Here is an 18,663-nt window from a genome sequence, read left to right on the forward strand (position 1 = left end):
GTATGAAAAACAAACTCAAAGACATTTGTAACCCTAACCCTGTCTTTAAAGTCTAATGCTAGTTTTAAACTCTACTTAGAAACCCTAACTATAGTTACAAACCCTGATTTGAACCTCTAACTCTCGTATGAAACCCAAATGAGAAAACCCAAGGTTTTATTTAAAACCCTACTTTGGATCCCTAATCTTAGTTTAAAACCTTTAACTTATCTAGAAACCTTAATTTGAAATTTGAAGTACTTACACTTTTTGAAGTCTTTCACTCCTGATTGTAACTCAGTTGACTATTTTGCCTAAAGGAACCACGAATGAGCCAAAAGAAGAAAGTTTGAAAAGGTCAGGTTGACAATAGTTTGAAGGATTTTTAGAGTAAAAGCTATTTGGGTCTAAATTGCGGTTACATGACATCATCGGTACACAGCAACTCTGCTACTTTTTTTTTTTTTTTCTGGAGAGCTCAGTATTGTTCATTCGGTAATTTTGCCGATTTGACATGTCATCATTGCTCTCTTTTGCTCTCTTTTTTTTTTTTGTATGTGGGTGAGTATGTGTATGTGCATGTGTGTGTGTATTCATTAGTTCCTATTAAAAACCTATTAAAAAATCCCAAACCATTCACCTAAACCAAACACTTCCAGCCAGAGTCGTGAGGCCGTCAGGAGACCCGAGGAAGGACCAAAGAAAACAAAGGAAAGTGAAATCCAGCACCGACCAGACTCCAGCAACTCTACTACTGTCGACTTGGTTCATAATGTTCTCCCCGCCGCAGACGTTAGCAGAGTTTGCCTGAGCTTTATTGCCGGCGGGGCCCCGAGACATCAGTGGGGGCCATCAGCGCAGCGGCACTGCAGTTAACATTCATCGCCTGCTCACCGGCCTGTTACGCTAAAAACAAAAGATATACAGCGACTGGCACTCTGCTCGCCGTCAAAGGCGCGAGGAGCTGACACTCAACCGCTCGTACGCAGATGTGAGCGTAAGAAGCTTTTGAGCTAATTTAATCACAAGTGAAAGCAGAGCGAGCTACGGCGCAGATGGAGGATGACTCAGGAAGACCGTGATTGTACTTTCAGTTCTACTTGGACTTGAGGTGTCAGTATGGCTTCCTCCAAGGAAAACTAAAAGGTCCATTACAGTACGCTTACACTTCAGTGTGGGGAACTGGGCCAAGTAGGAAACGGCAACAACCAAGATGGCCGCGAGGGCGGCTGCAAGGGCAACGACTTTAAGACCGTCAGCTGGAGGGATGAAGGATTCTTACTATTTGCGTGTTCATGCCGTTGATTAACAAAACATACAATGAGATCTATGAAAAGAGAATTTCCTTAAGGATTTATTACCCAAATTTGTGGACAGACGAGATTGGAGCCTTCAGCCTCCATCTCCTTTCTCATCTGTGTCGTTTCTCACTCCGCTCGTGTGTAATATCCTTTGTCCTAGAAAAGTCCCTCCCAGAATCACATGATATCTCAATACAGTTGACCAACTGCCCCCTTCTTAGTCCCCAAGATGGAACACAGGAAATCAGATAAGGGAGTAGCCTTTCAGAGATACAGGCAGACTGAGTGGAGCCGTAGTATAAACAAAGGGTCTAATTTACACTTTCGCTTGCCCCCACCATATCTTCTGAGGAGAGAACAAAGAGGAAACCAACCCCCTCACATCATTTGAATTCTCACACAAAACTACACTAAGTAAATCAAAGCAATTTTGTCCAATTCTAAATAGTTATAACTAAATCAAAACAGTTATAATTAAATTGAAACAGAATATTTACTTCAATAGCCAGAGAGAACACTACGGCCACAACGATGACCACAAAGGTGTTGACGACTACAACCACCTGGTCTACAACAGCTACTGCATGAAGGGGGCAAATCCCACTCGGGTTTCTACTGCAAGATTGAAGACCAATACAGCCACAAGAGTTGCAACAAGGATGACGTTTATTAGGACAAGCCACAAGGCTGACAACTATAAGAGCAGCCACAAGCGTGATGACCACAACAGGAAGAACCACTATGGCCAAAGGGCAGCCACAAGAGTGACTGCAACCACGGCCACAAGACTGGTCGCCAGTGGAATAGCCTTAAGGCTAACTAGACTAAAAACGAGGACCGCCACGGAAAGTAGTGGTGATGGCAATAAGGGTGACCACAACGAGGAGAACGACCACCACTTCTAATAAGGAAACCACAAGAGTGAGGATGGAAAAAGGTGATCTTCATCATAGCCAGGCGGCCACAAGCTAGTCTCAGAGTACCACAAAAGTGATTATGCCACAAGGGCAGCGACAAGGATGATGACTACAAGGGCAAATATAACCAAGTTTCTGTCAATCTCATTTGTGTCTGCTAAAGCAGGCTTCTTCAATCTTGGTCCTCGGGGGGTGGAGTCCGACAGGATTGAGATGTTTTTGTCCTCAACACATCTGATTCATATAATCAGATCGTCAGTAAGCTGTGAAGAATCCTGACAACGATCCTGATCTTCAGAATCAGGTGTGTTGGTGGATGGAAACATCTCAAACCTGCAGGACATCTTGCCCTCCAGGACCAGGATTGCGGAAACCTGGGCTAAGGCATCCCATGGCCATATGTGGGTAAACACAACGGTTACTACCAGAGGTGGGCATTCCATCAACATTGACGGAAGGTCAATGACGATTGACGGGGAAACTTGGAAAAATTGACGAACTAAGCATTGCCGGAAGGGTGTTTTCGTCCATCAATGTAATAATCAATCAATTCGTGAATCCGTCAATGATGGATGTCCCATTTTGCTGACGGAATGACGAAGCACTGACGGATGCCCACTTTGAATGACAGAAACATTGACGGACGCTCATTTTGCTGAGAAATGACCAATGGCGGATTGACGATTACAATGCGGTTCGGCTTGAAATATTGACGATGACGGAAAGGGCTCCCGACCAGTTACGATTGTTGAATGACAAAAGCTCAAAATGTATTGGCGTGCCCACCTTTGGTTACTACTACAAGGGTGACAACCTCAAGGATGTTGACCACTACGGCCGTAGAGGCACTGGCCATGAGCGACCACCATTGAACGAGGCTGAGAACAAAAAGGGTAAGCTAAGGGACACCATTTCTTACACAAATCTTGTGCTGAAAGTTTTTGTTAGCACTGAGAGGAATCAAAAGGATCTTTTTGCCTTTAAGTCAAGTGACGAGCCGAGTGCATAACGACAGCAAACACCTTCAAAGGCAAGGTCAGATACGGTCGGCACACAGACGGACGGCCTCGCACATGCTTACATCGGAATCCATTGAGGCAATCCGCATACCCATGTCGGCCCAATGTTGAGCGGAATTATCGGCACTTGTCGAATAATGTATCAACTGAAATAACACCTTATACTCCCCCCCCAACAGTCTTTGAATGAACAAGGTAGAAGCACTTTAAGGTTTGTGAAGGCTGAAAGGCTTGATGTTAATTGAGTCCATTTAGCATTTATCAGGAGGTGGTAGGCGCCTTAAAAGCCATCGAGCTGCTCAAAGAAATGATTGGCTCACTTACAAAAACGTAGAGTTTTAGTTATCTGACGAAAGTGAAAAGTGCAGTTAAAAAAAAAAATCTGATAGGATTTGATAGCCAACAGGGCTGGACACCCCCTTAAGCAAATTTCTATGTTGACCCTACAGACGACGCCCGCGGGGAACACAAGGGCCCTTTCAATTAAAAAAAAAACGTCTGCGGGAAGTGAAAGCCGACGGAACGCCAGCAGCCTATTAACACGTTTTTTTGTGGTAAATGAATCTCAATCTTATCAGCGTGGGGTCCCAGTTCTGTAACGAAGGCGCCCTTGGACACGCTCCCACTCGAGCTGGATCCACGCAGCGGGATTTAACAGGACCACAGGGGGATTTGAGTGGACGGATGGCAAAAAGAAAAAATAGACGGAACAGCAGCGGGGAACTGACGAGCGAGTGCGACTGCTTTGAACTTCATCAAAACTGAAATAGAAAGAGTTGATTTCAAAATGAAGACCGCTTCGGAGGATCATCTCAGTTGTCAATCTCGTTTGTGTCTCCAATAGGCGAAGGCATTCCGGTTCTGACACCAATCTTGTCATTTGTTAATGAGATGAATAAAAATGATGGAACATTTTCTGACTTTGGCCTAAAATGGATGGTACTGCAACATTGTGTTGATTCAGGCAAAGTTGTCAGTTCAAGAAGTTGATCTAGATCCAGTACCTTCTATTTTAAACAAAAGGTGGAACCTGTTGCCGGAATCGTTTCTGGTGTTCTGACTGTTAAAAGAAACAGCCACTACAAAAATGGCGTCTGATGTCTCTTAGCTTAATGGTGACAGAAAGAAAAATGAAACCAAAGCTTAGTTGCCGCAAAGTATCCAACAATGTCAGCTATCGAGACTTTTTTATCAATCTGCCGGTCAGTATACGTAGCTGGCATAGCTAGATGAACGAGTAAATAATGAGTTTTAGACCAATGAAATGACAATTTCATCAGACGCGATGACATTTTTGCTTGTTCTTCTGTGATCTTCAATCAATTTGGGGAATTCATTGAATCCAAGGTGGCAACGTTTTTACTACCGATAAAACTGACCGAAGAAAAGAAAAAACATTGGCGGATATTTTAGCTGCCAAGGCGGTTGTGCGGCGAGTTGTAGCGACGGGGAGGGCGGGGCCTTACTTTGGCCGGCATTTTTCGGGCACTTTCCGCGTCGGACCAGCGATGTTTGAGCTGCGAGGAGCCGGGCACACATTCGCAGAACGATAATAAAACTGATAATTTTTGCATTAAGCCTATGATAACATTACAACCAAATTTAAAAAAATACATTCTAGATTTCAACTATTTGGAGAATTTTGGGAGAAAACTTATCTGTTATTCGCGGAAAAAGTGACTGTTTTGGTGCCAAAGTCAAGTCTAATGTAAAAAAAAAAAAGTGCTTTGACGCCATCGTTTGGCATCGATGGGCAAATATGAACCTTTTGAGAGAGGACATCAATTACCCATGGTGCAACACTGCGGGATAGGATTTGAGCCTGACCAGAAACGATGATCCTAAACCACCATCATTTCCAACTCATCTTACATTTCTTTTAAAAATGGATTTTGAAAAATGTACCAGAAGACTCTCCATATCGTCCACTTACAACCCAGGCTAAATTGACTCTGTCACTTCAACATACTTCATTTGACAACTAAGTGTACTACTTTCTTCTTTAGAGAGGGCTTTGGCGGCATTGTAGCGTGTTTGGGAAAGACCACAGAACCCCCCCCAGAGTATTTCAGCTTCGGCACAAAACGTGAAAATCAGAATCTATGAATAGTGGATAATGTAGCTCAACTTCACACTTCCTCAAAAGTGTTGAGTTCTAATTATCATATTTTATTTCAACACCATCTGCATCATTAGCACTTGGTAATTGGTCAAATTCATTTTTTATATTTGTTCTATTGCTGTTGCTTCCTAGTGTTCATGAGGTCTATGGTCTCCAGAAAGGCTAATAAAATGCATTTCTTATGATAATAACAATTTCTTTAAGTACAGCAGACGGAAATCTACCAAGGCACCGTCAATAGCGCCATGAATGGCACATCGGACAAAAGAACGAATTGTATGGAGTTCGCCGTGCGTCGCATGCTTAACAAATAAATACAAGAGAGCTGCTACATTTGCTCTATTTTCCATGACCTGTAATACACACAAATACTGCAGTAAAAAATGCTCATTAAGAAATCATAATGCACACGCACAAACACTTTATAATGCGAACGTTTACAACGCCAAATTACTGACGTGGCTAAATATGTGCTAACACAATGGAACAAATGCTAGCTGTTCATCTATAAGATAGAAAAGTGGTACAAAACCAGGATCGGGACTGTTAATTTTGCTCGATTAATTTCAGAGGAATTAAAAAAAAAACATTTTATCACATGAACAGAAAATGTTGAGAGTCCCAATTTAACTCATTCACTGCCAATGACGGCCATAGACGTCAAAGATCGATTTTAACTGGGCTGGCAGTGAATGAGTTAAACATGTTCATTTTGCACAGCTAATTTGAGAGAGACTATAAATATCGTGTTATTCACAACGTGTTGACATTCAGTTGCGTTCTCGATGGTGACGAGTGTCGGCTAAACATCTAACATGATATCTAACATGGCTCTGACTAAGAGATAATTTCACCCAAGCAACGACAGTGGGCTGACATTCTGAAGCAAAAGTAAAAAAACAAACAAACATGTCAATCCCATTTACACATGGTAGCGACCGTCAACTTCATTCCTGAATTTGTCGAGCGTCACTCCCCGCTGTCGGCTTTGTGTTTTTTCTCGCCCCTCTGTTTATTTTTCAGCGGCGTCCGTCGCTGCCCATTAGAATTCCGCGCCTCTTCCCGCCCCTTTATCTCCTTCCAGCTCCAACGTACAAATAACACACCGACAGCCTTCCCTTTAAGTTTCTCGCCCACAGCTATCCCGCCTTCACACATTTTAGCGGCAAAGGGGCTGACAAAACGACTGCAACGGCTCGCCTTCAACATGCGAGCAAAGATGCCAAACAACTAATTCAACCTGACATCAGGGAAGGGAAGTAACCAAGTACAAATATTTGTTAAGTTACTACTTTAAGAAATGGCTGCCTCGTTTATGGGAGCAGCCTGAAATTGACTGAGCAGTCAATGGAATAAATTAAACGTGTTAGCTTAGTTTGCTATCACAACAGATTACAAACTCGCCCTCGTGATAGCATAGATAGCATAGCAATAGCATTTTGGTAGCTTCACGGGACTCAAATATGCAGCAACGAGACCCTGCTATACTTCAATTAGTTATTTGGCGCCATTTTGTAACGTTCCTTTCCGACGGCGTTCTCCAAAGTAAGCTAGCTCGGCAACTAGCAACAATCACACAATCAGCAAGTTTTGTTCCCAAAATTATTTTATTAATAGTCAAAAAGAATCAACAGTGCTCGTTTAGTTTTGAGATCCGGTTTGTGTGTAAAACTTTTGACACATTCAATGGGGTAGATGCCACGGACTTCCGTTTCCGGCCACTGCTGGCAGCGTGCCAACACTCGCACCCTCATCGGCGGGAGGGCGTCTCGGCTATCTGAAATGTTTCGGACACCGAGACAGACGCGACACACTCGCAAGCCTCGCACCCGTCGACGGGAACGCAAGTACTGGGACACGGCCCACACGTCGCAAAGCGGAAACGGAAACAAAGCTGATGGGTGAAAACCCGGAAGTCGGAAGTCCCACTTCCTCCGTCCATATGGCGGCAACAATGACGTATGATTCCACACTGACGCCCAGTTTAAGTATATTTGATGTATATAGCCGAATTTGCCTATTTTTTTTTGATTGGTGGCGTTAATTAATGAGGTAGTAATAAGCCAGAGTTGTGTGACGTTGCCAACTAGTGGCCAGGCATGCATACAACAGCCTTTTCTAAAACACCTGGAGAAAAACGGCTGCTTTTATTTCACCAGATAATTCTCTTGTAAATTACATTTGGACTGTTAACGAAAGCAACACTGGCTGGCTGATTTTCCCGCCAACATTCCGGAGCGCATCATCAGCATCTGCAGACACTCGCTCGCTCGCTCGCCCGCCCGTCCGTCCGCGTCCCGCTCATTAGCTAGCTGCTGCTGCTGCTGCTTCCATTCCACAACACCAAGATACATAGGCTGAGCTTACGCTCGTCCTCGCTCTCTTTGCCGGCGGCCGGAAACAGACTGGTTTTTGGAGGAGACCAAATGAGGACGGAGGCGGAGGGAATTCACCCTGGCCCGACACGGGTCCAGCCGATGTTGGCCAACTATACAAACATTGCAACTGGGAGAATGTTGTTAGCCTCATTTGGTCGAGGCCACCACAGACGGCAACTTGGTCTCAGACTGTTAGCATTAACATTCTGGATCATGGAACTGACTGTTTTTACTTTCTGTTATTGTGATTAAACGCGTTTTGGTTTTTGAAATTGAGATTTTTGTGAAAATAGCACATTAAAATGCCGGTTTACTTGGTCGTGTTTATAACAAATGGGTGCCAAGCTACAACTTTTTTGAATGACTAGTTAGCATCAAGAACTGAACCTACTTTTGTTATGATGTATTAATGATTAAATGCGTTATTTTTTGCTTTTCTGAAATCAATTAGGCAGAAATAAAGTTAAAAATTTCCCCTAGAGTTTTACTACAGTGTGTGATTTATTCATTTTAAATTTTTGCCCATTTTACTGCTCTGCTACACTTTCGTGAATGAACAGCAAACACCCAACACGGTCATTAATGGAGCTGTCATTACTTTGTGTTAATTTGATAACATGTTTTGTTTTTTTAAATGGGAAAAAAAGCAAAACCAAGTTCAAAACCCGATCTTAGTTTTCCTACCGTTTTTTTCTTTTTCTTTTTTGATGGACCAGACACTCGACACCTTCAAGAATGAATCTGACTGTCATTACTTTGTGTTAATGCGACTCAATGCATTATTTTCATACGTCTTAATTAATTGTTTGCTAGTCTTAGCTTTATAGTGTTTTTAGCATCTCTTTTCTGCTATGCATTTTTTGGAGCAAATGATGACTGTTACTTTGTGTAATCCCGCTACTACAGTGAGGTCTTTTTTTTCTGCTCAGCTACGCTTTTATGGATCATGGAACTGACTGTTGTTACTTTGTGTTAATAATGATTTTAAACCTATTTCTCCCTCCCTTTCATTCAGCCAGTTACTGAGACAAATTAGCTTTGTTAGCATTAGAACCTGCGATGCTATCATTAGCTCAACATATTTTGCCTTAACTCTTTGACTGCCAAAAACGTTAAATAACGTTTAGTAAAATCCTATGGAGGAGTGCCAAAGACGTTAAAAGACGTTTGTTTCAAAACAGAGGTGAAACTAACCATTTTCTATTGTTGATTACTGAAAAACGGAATAAGGTAGAAACAAACTTTTTTTCCTGATGAAAGATGAGAGTCCAATCTTTCATTTGGTAGTATGTGTGTTTCCATAGTCCAAACACAACATTTTCTGTGGCCCTTGAAAGATCAGTCAAAATGCTTAAATCGGCTGGCACCCACGGCATCCCTTTTCTGAAAACGTCTGGCAGTCAAAGAGTTAATTGGCGAACAACCTAGCCTTTCTCCACGCAAATACACAAGAAGTGAATGTGCGGGGGGGACACCGTAATATCTTCTTCAGCCCTCCCGTGATGCTACGCTAACCCGTTCTCTCTCCTTGATGCAGAGCCACGTGGCGACCCTCTAAATATCTGCAGTGTTTCCCCCCCTCTGTTTAAAAACATATATTCCCTCCGTCGTCGCAGAGGATTTACACCTAATGGAAAAATTGTCATGTTTGCCGCGTCCCCATTGAAATGTGATGCAGCCCCGTGGACCAAAAAAAAAAAAAACAAAAAAAAAAATGCTCAAGCTCAGGCTCAGCTGTGACCGAGCGTGTACGTGCGTACTTTTTGAATGAACAAGTGGCATGCTCGCACACAAATCCTTAGGGCCCAAACAAGTCGAAGAATGCCGGCGTTTCTTTTATGCGTCGTCCTTGGACTTCAACAGTGTGTGCGTGTGTGTGTGTGTGTGTGTGTGTGTGTGTGTGTGGCTGTGTGTGTTGATGTTAGCAAGGTGCGTTTAATCCCACTGTTCACTAAGCTGATGGAGTGCAGGACGGCTGGGGAGGCTTTGCATAAGTTAACCAGCGGGCCGACTAATCACTTATCACGGTGGGGCCGAGTGGCGCTACATACATTCAAATGGACTTGTGAACTCCTATTTAGTTGCATCGTCTTTTTTTTTTTTATGTGAACTGCTTCACATGTGTGTTACATGGAGTCAACCCATGAATGACTCTGCTAGCCTGGGACCAGTGGAGCACATTACACTATTTTTTTTTTATTATCCTGTGAATCACTTTACTAATATGATGTTGTAAAAGAAGCATGTCAATGTGGTGCAGTTTCGGCATTAAAACTGAAATGAAGACGACATTGAGAGAAATTGCCTTCCAAAGTAGGCATTTGCGATTTCTGCAGAGATTGTGTGTGAGAGCTGGAATGCTGAATTTAAAAAAATATGTGGAGTGACGTTGAATGATATGGAATGGGATTTTTTTTTTTTTTGTGGGATGTAGAAATTTTTGACATGAAAATCGCTACCAAGTTGAATTAAATGCGAAATGATGAGCAATTAGCATGCTATTAACTCTTTGACTGCCAAAAACGTTAAATAACGTTTAGTAAAATCCTATGGAGGAGTACCAAAGACGTTAAAAGACGTTTGTTTCAAAACAGAGGTGAAACTAACCATTTTCTATTGTTGATTACTGAAAAACGGAATAAGGTAGAAACAAACTTTTTTTCCTGATGAAAGATGAGAGTCCAATCTTTCATTTGGTAGTATGTGTGTTTCCATAGTCCAAACACATAATTTTCTGTGGACCTTGAAAGATCAGTCAAAATGCTTAAATCGGCTGGCACCCACGGCATCCCTTTTCTGAAAACGTCTGGCAGTCAAACAGTTAAATAAACGGTCACTAGGAATGAATAGAGATTTTTTTGTGAGAATTTTAGTGGTTGAAAACTTTTTGGTCAATAGGAATTTTGGGCAAGTAGAAATGAGCTGAATGTTTTGATTTGCAAATGGAAACGACGTGAATCTGTTATGTTGAACGTTTTTTTGGGTTGAAAATGTTACATTTTGGGAAAAGTGTGAATTTTTGGAATGAGAAAAATAATAGCCTGCAAGGTGTGAATTTGGGGAATTTGTTGAAATCGGAATGATGTGAATCGGGTGAATTATGTGGAAGTAGATGCATGTCAAAAATAACAGGCAGAAGAAAAATAGCAATTTCTGCATTCAAACAAAAATACGGCATGAAAACAGGAGGAGGAGGAGGAGGCGGCCTGCCGGAGATGAGCTCAATCCCACGAGACAAATCACCTGCTTTACTCTCCACTGCCTGTCCTTGGAGCTTACCATGCAATCGGCCACACACAAACACACACACATCGTAAAGTGAGCCCGTCAACCACAATGTCCCCGTTTCACACACACCGCTGTTATAAAGCGTACAATCATCGTGTGGTGGGTCACAGCATTCACGTTGAAGTGAAATAAAGGTTAAAGGGGGGGGGGTTTTGGGGGGCTCCGTTTGAGACATCAAATACGACGCCGGGCCACACAAATAAACTTGACTTGTCCTGACTGGGAAATTAAACTTTCATACAAACAACAACAAAAAAAAGGCCCCAGGAATGAAGTCGAGTTATATAAAAATGCAGAGGGGGGGAAAAAAAGCAAAACATTAGCATCAGGACGCATTCACGTCAGCGGAGGGGTGGTGGGGGCGTATTCTCATAAAACGAATAAATGTGCGTCTTTGTGTAATGTAATTTCATTACTTTTAATTACTTTTGGATACTCCCATACCAAAGATGTTTTTACAAATTCTAAGAAATAATACAAGACAATATCTGTATCCAAGTTGCTCTCAGGTTAAAACATGTTGACGAGTGACCCACAGAATCAAATGCCGTGCACATCATTTTAATGATTATTATTTTGATTATGATTTTTTTTTGTCATCTAAATTTTCCTCTTCGCTGCTTCCTCTATTACTCTGGAATGAACGCTGGGAAACAGCAAGCTTACGAAATTGCATAAAGCAGACGCATGCAACTGAATGCAGTACACCGCATCTTTTAACCCCCCCCCCCAATTGAATGTACAATACAAATTTTTTTTTGTTATTTAAATTGGACGTCTTTATGCCTCAGTCATTCCTGGCAAGGAAAGGGAGAAATTGCATCGAGATGCACGGAATGCAGTAGTCTTCGGATGCCTTGATCACCAATGTCCAATTGTTGAAGGCGACTCACAACGGAGCCTGTGGACCGATGAGCCACATGCTGCTTCACCAAGTCTGAATTTGCACCAATTTGCATGCTTTTACCTGAAAACTTTTTTTTATTGAGTAGGTGTAGCAGTTGCCACTGATTGTCATTGTTTTACAAGGTAATATATTCATATTTATTCCATACCACCTGTCTTTTTTTTTTTTAGCTTCACATACTGTCGTGTTTATCAGTTATGTTGGCAATATAATATAAATTGCTTCACATCCACTTAGGTTTCAATTTTTACCGTTTTATGTAGTGGCCCACGGTGTTGTTTTGTGTTACCAGGCAATATATTCATATTTATATTTAGTGAGCATCTTTACTTTTATTGTCTTGAATAGAGTTGGCATTTATTTATTTTTTTTATGTAGTCGTATTGTTTTACAAGGCAATACATAATTTGTAAGGTTTTACATTTAATACAAGTGGAGAATAATAAGAAAGGAAATCATATAGGTAATAAAATATTTTGTGTTGTATAGGATAATCAAAGGATCAACATTTTTGATGTGATTAGTTAATTGACAATGTATTCAATGAAGTCATAACCGATTTTAATAGCAATCCCCAAAAATGTAAATTAATATTAAGTTACTAACACTAATAGATATTTAACTTATTAAAATGTGTTACCACATTCGACAGAGTTCAACCAAAAAGGCCAAGTCAAATTATCATATGCAATTCATAAATTACATCCCAAAAAAATAAAAATAAAATCGAACTTCAAATTTCATCATGAATCTGCTCTGAATAAATTAAATAAAAATAAAGAATCCAATAGAGGATGTCATCAATTTATTCCCTTTCATTGCATTTTTGTCATATTAGGTCAACCCATAGTACGCTTTTGCTCTTAACTCATTCAAACCCCAAAACGTATAAATATGTTTTTTAACTACCATTGCTTTAAGCAACGTATTTATACTTTTTCTGTTTTTTTATGCTAGAGCACGCAGAAGGCTTTATAATTCAGCTTCTGACCTGAAGACGTTGCTTAAAGCAATGGTAGTTATTACAAATAATGCCCAGCAGGTGGCAGCAGAGTATAAGAGATCAGCCAGGGCCATGTTGCAACAAGTTATTTTTGACTGTGAATATTGATTAAACTTAGCTAAATTCTAATGCTAATTGCTGCAAAATGAAAACAGACACAAGTATACTTGCAAAATCTGTCAAAATCCAGCAAAACAGCCGGGAGCGAAGGGGGTTGCTTCAGTGAAAATGGCTGGGAATGAATAAGTTAATATGAATGAAAAGGTAAGCAGGTGTGATGCCAAAATGGCAAACCTCCCGCATTAAAACCCTTTATTTTTATGAGAATTTTTTTTTTTTTTTCAAATGGCTATTTTTCTCATCCAGGCAAAAGGGGCGGCGCTTGAGCACCACTGGGGTCTAATTGCGCACGTGCCTGCAGCACGTCACTTTTCACATCAATCCAACGACAAACACAAAGACACTAACACACCGTTCACGGTGCGGGTTACAGGCGTGCCTTCAAAAGGCAGGAAGGATGAGACCCTCCCCCCTCACCCCCTTTGCACGCTGGCTGCTTTTTCTAAATGCCGTTGCGAAATAAGATGGCAGATTTAGCTTGTAGCGAGAAGAAGAAGCGTGGCCTTAACGTGTCCATTTGCACATGTGCGGGCGCACATTCATAAAGTTATGTTAAGCAGGATGACGATTGTGTGTGGGAGGGTGGGAGCGTGTGTGTGTGCGGGGGGGGGGGGGGGTGCGTGTCGCAGTGCAGCCACCTTGCAGATTGCCGCTCGGGGCGCGAGGGCGGTTGCGTGCTTGTGCGTGCGTGTGCGCAAGCTGTGCTATTTGTCTTTGTCTATGCGGCCTTCTCTTGTGTGTGTTTTTTGTGCGCCTGACTTAGTGTGAAGACTTGTTGACGCTGTGACCTTGGCTGGCCAGGAGATCCAATTTTCATGCTGATGGCACGCAACAAATATGCTGTCTGCTCTTTTACTCATACTCCGTGTGTGTGCGTGCGTGCGTGTGTGTGTGTGTGTGGCGTGACTCGAGGCCTTGCTGCCTGAGCACTATCGGGTGCTAAGTGGCCAGTGTTTGCCCGCCTCGAGGGGAAGTCTCGCTACATCGAATTGTGGGTCGTCTCAGGTCCCAAAGTCGAAAGACAACTCCCCCCCCCCCCCCCCCCCCCACCAAGAGCGGCCATAACACGGGATAACCGCCGGTTTCGATTCTTGAGCGATTTTGTTGAGTTCTATAACTCTTGCTAGTAGCGGGATTGTTTTGTTTTTTTTGCTCATTAAGATTACAAAAAAAACCAATATTCTCACAACACTCTAAATTGTCAATTGGATGTAAATAATAATAAAAAAAATGTGGGCCTTGCAAAATCAGTCAAAATCCAGTAAAAAAAAAAAAGCTGGGAGCGAAGGGGGTTGCTTCAGCCAAAATGGCTGGGAGTCAATGAGATAACATGAGTTTGAATGTGATTGGTTAATTTTGAACACATCCCAGTTATGAGAGGGTGTGCACACTTGTGCAACCAACATGATCTCAGTTTACAGGTACAGTACAAGTTATAAGTTACTTTTGAAAGATTTATCTCGGTCTCATTTTATACATGACAAAAAACCTAGCACGGGGGTGTGTAGAGTTTTTATATAACTGTCTCGGAACTGCGTCAACTGTCAACATTCCGTCATGTGCGTCAAGATTTTTTTCTTGAATGACATCGCTTGACATACTAAAGCGGAACGAAGAAAGACGGCAGTTAGACGTTCGCTGGCGCTCTGGGGAGTCGCGAGAAACATTTGAGCAACATTTTCTAAGAACGACAAGTTGGCCACAGCGGAGCGGCCAAGTGCGACAAATGGCGCTTGAGCGCTTCAGATCCCAGCCGCGGCGCCGGCAAAAATTTACGACGATCCATCTGGCGTTCCCGATGTTTCCAATCAGTCAAAACAGCGCAAGTTGTAGCCCGTCGCCATAAATCCAACAGCCTGGAGACGCTCGCTGCCTCCCTTGATATTAGCATCTTCTTGATATTCCACAAGCGCTCGCGACAAATTTCAAATAGCTCCCAGGTGTTTTAATAAAAAGCTATCTGACGTTCTTTGGTAAAAAAAAAAAATATACAAAGGATAAAGAATTACAGCGCACTGAGAATACACTTGGCGTAATTGAAATGGCTCCGTTTTCCGTTGCCACGACGACGAGGTGGGGGCAAAGTAAGGGTGAGCAGGGAATTTTTATTTTGAGACTTTTCCCAATCAAGCAATGAGCAACATACAGTATCTAACCGTCTTTTGTCGAGTTGTTGAAGAATTCTGGGGACTCTGAGATTCTCGTCCAGACTGCAAATGAATAAATAAATTTAAAAAAAATACATACAGTATGTGCTGGCCATGAGAAGCTAAAGCATGTAACACTTTTTTTTTTTTTATCTTTGTCAAATGCAATTTTTAGTATATGTTGCGGGCCGCAAATGGCCCCCTGGCCTTAGTTTGGACACCACTGAAGACTTTCACAGCTGAATGATTTTGAAAAATAATCTGAGCTTTTTCCCCACCTCAATATTGTGGTCGCAATTTTCTACGCGATAATATTTTTTAACTCATTCCCTCGCAGCCATTTTCACTGAAGCAACTCCCTTCGCTCCCGGCTGTTTTACTGGATTTTGACAGATTTTGCAAGGCCAACAGAATATTGTGTTCTATTGCTATAAAAACATGGAACCTACTAAAAGAGAGATTAGAGTCTCTTCTTTCATCCGTTTTGCAGCAATTAGCATGAGAATATAGCTAAGTTTCATCATTATTCACAAATCTGTTTGAAACTGTGGGGGGAATAGCTTTTTGCGACACGGCCCTGGTTGATCTCGTGTACTCTGTTGCCACTTGCTGGCCGTTTTTTGTAATAACTAACCATTGCTTCAAGCAATCTCTTCAGTTCAGAGGCTGCATCAAAGCCATCTGTATCCTCTAGCATAAAAAACAAACGTATAAATACGTCTATGGGAGCATGGTAATATTTAAAATACAACATATTTATACATTTTTGTGAGCAAATAAGTTGGATGATCTTTCCATGTTTTTTTTAACAAACAATGAATTCATCTATATTTTCCATCTTTTGTAGAGTTGTAGGCTTCTACAGACTCTGAGATTCCCGTCCAGACTGCAAATGAACGCCTTACGCTCAAAGCCGAAGCCAAACTGTAGCAGGGTTTTTACTTTCCGCACTTGGATTTGACACCTCTGAAAATGTGCAGAAAAAAAGATATATTCAGAGGCGAGTCATTGCATAAAAGTGATTAAAAAGTCAATTTTCCAAAATATGGCCCCTTTCAATGTACTGCGGAATGCAAATCGAAACCCACTGTGTCATATTAATGGCGCCGGTATGTTCATCCATTTTCATCTAGTTTACAAATCAACACACTTGTTATTGTTTAAAGGCCAATACGGGACATTTTGGACGCTTGCATTCATCATAAGGAGCAATGAAGCAACTCACGTTTGGTGGATTGCAAAAAAGAGGGGAATAAAATTCAGCATCTGACGGCCAATAAGACACCGAGCACAAGCTGGCATGGAAATATTAAAAAAAAAAAAAAAAAAAAAAGACATACCAGGAACCACTTAGTGCCTTTTCTGACGCCACGTTCTTCTGGAGTTACGAGATAAAGCCACTTAAATCAGGAGCGGACGCTCAGGCAGAGCTCGGCGGGGGAATAGGGTGGGGGTGGGTGGTGTGGGGAAGGGGGGGGGTGCAATGAAAGTGTGCTTTGTTAGTGTGTGAAAAGGGGAAGCTTTCAAGGCAGCAATTAAGACTCGCTGAGAATGTAATTATTTTTCCCGGAGTGCCAGCGGGCTCACTGACAAGGTGGCGGGTGACAATCTCCATACTCAGCAGATTTACGAGGCGCTCAAACACTGAGGAGGAGGAATGTCTGTAAATATTGTCCCCGGTCAAATTTGACCCGCATTAAAAAAAGACCCGAAAATGTCATTCTGTCACTCGAAATTGTGATGACTTTGACTAAAGTGGTACAAACGACACAAAAATGACAAAATGACAAAACGATTTACCAAAAGGTAACTACAGTGTACCACAGGGGTTGAACATAGCTAGTTGACTTTACTACTACTAAGTTGACTAATCTTTTTTTTGGAATCTCCTCTTCCATCCATCCATCCATCAATCAATTTTCTGGACCTCTTATCCAAGGGGTTGCACAACTTCAGTTTTGTTTTCTTACGACACTACTGTGATGAAAGTCGAGTCAACCTCGACGCGTCGACGGCTAACACCGTAACTCAGACAACGAATAAAAAACAGGACAAGCTGTGGTCCATCAAGAACCTTTTTGTTGAGAGCAAACAAAACAAACATTCCATTTTACATAACGTACACATTATGCTAGCAACCAAGCTGGTCCTCGCTTTCAAGATTGTGGATTAGCATAGCGGCTAGCCTTACGTGGCTAGCTCTAGCTAGTCTGAACAGGCTAGGAAAGTCTTAAAATTCAACCACTTGCAGATTTATCGCGACGGGGCTCGCTTCCTATCTCCGGACAATAGTTTTAGATACCGTTTCTAAAAATATCAGATCAAATGACTGGAGTCCATTAAAACGAATTGAGGATTTACTAATGCGTTCTATACGATACAAAAAAAAAAAAGTGGTGGGAATCTTGAATTTTTGAAACTGTCCATATTTGCACAGGTGGAAGTATGCACCTGTTGGTCTTTGAAGACCAGATATCCATAGAAGACAAGGAATAGATGACAAGGGACCCCATACAAAATCTGGACGTAAGACCAGAGGCTCATATGGGCCACTTAAAGCCCATTAGACCGAGGAGCCATTTGTCATCCTCCTAAGAACTGAGAAGCACTCGGAGGGACCCAGAGTGCCTCCCAGTGAATCATTTCATAGGATAAACCACTTTGCACCTTGTCGCCGCTTCTCCCGGGGAGCCCGCGTGAACCCCAGCCCACGAGAAATTCCAGTCTGTGTGTCCGAATGTGTGCTGTCTGTCTTTGCATGTGTGCGTGTGTCAGTCCGTGTGTGTGCGCCTGCCAGAGAGCGGCGGCGAGTATTAATGTCCCAACCGGGGCTAAGATCTAACCCGTGACCCGGCTCACAGCCAACTTCTAATTGTGACGAGACACATATGCCGGGATAATTATTCAGAGTAATCTGTTGCCGCGGCGACGGCCGTTGACGCAACCCTCTCCTCCTCTGACTTTGGAGACGCTTCGGTCCTCGCTCTTAAAGTGCTCCGGGGATTATCCCAGTACATTATCGCTTTAATCTCCTCTTTAACCCCTTCAATCAGGCTCGTCCGCCCCCCGCTGCGAGAGCCCCCCCGTATTCTGCTGCTAAGCGACATATGGCCACCGACACGCACCGCTAATGTACCAGAGGCATTATATAAACATGGCGCTTTGTTGGATCCCGTGCTGTTGAACTATGGCGGCATAGAAATCCCCCCGCATAAAATGTATTCCCGGGGAACCAAATATTTTGCTGAAAAACGCACTGATTTCGGTTCTGTTGTTACGCGATACCACTAAAAGCCACGGCTAATTAGGAAAGTGGCTGCCGGGTCACGGCACCAATTGGAAGGTTCTGAATGAATCCCTGGCCGGTCCTTTTGTCTTGAATGCGGCATATTTTTTATTTGAACTATTTACTGGATGCCACAAAGATCGAGCACACAGCCTCCGTGGAGCCTTTTTCTCTTAATATGCGGAAGAAGGTCTCA

At 42.4% G+C, this 18,663-nt stretch overlaps 1 protein-coding gene across 3 annotated transcripts in view; it reads right to left on the minus strand.

The window, feature by feature from the left end:
- fibcd1b (fibrinogen C domain containing 1b) overlaps positions 1 to 18,663 on the minus strand; it is a 172,416-nt gene that overhangs the window by 63,546 nt on the left and 90,207 nt on the right. The window lies entirely within an intron of this gene.

This window comes from Vanacampus margaritifer, chromosome 14 (assembly GCF_051991255.1).
Source record: "Vanacampus margaritifer isolate UIUO_Vmar chromosome 14, RoL_Vmar_1.0, whole genome shotgun sequence".
Classification (NCBI taxonomy): domain Eukaryota; kingdom Metazoa; phylum Chordata; class Actinopteri; order Syngnathiformes; family Syngnathidae; genus Vanacampus; species Vanacampus margaritifer.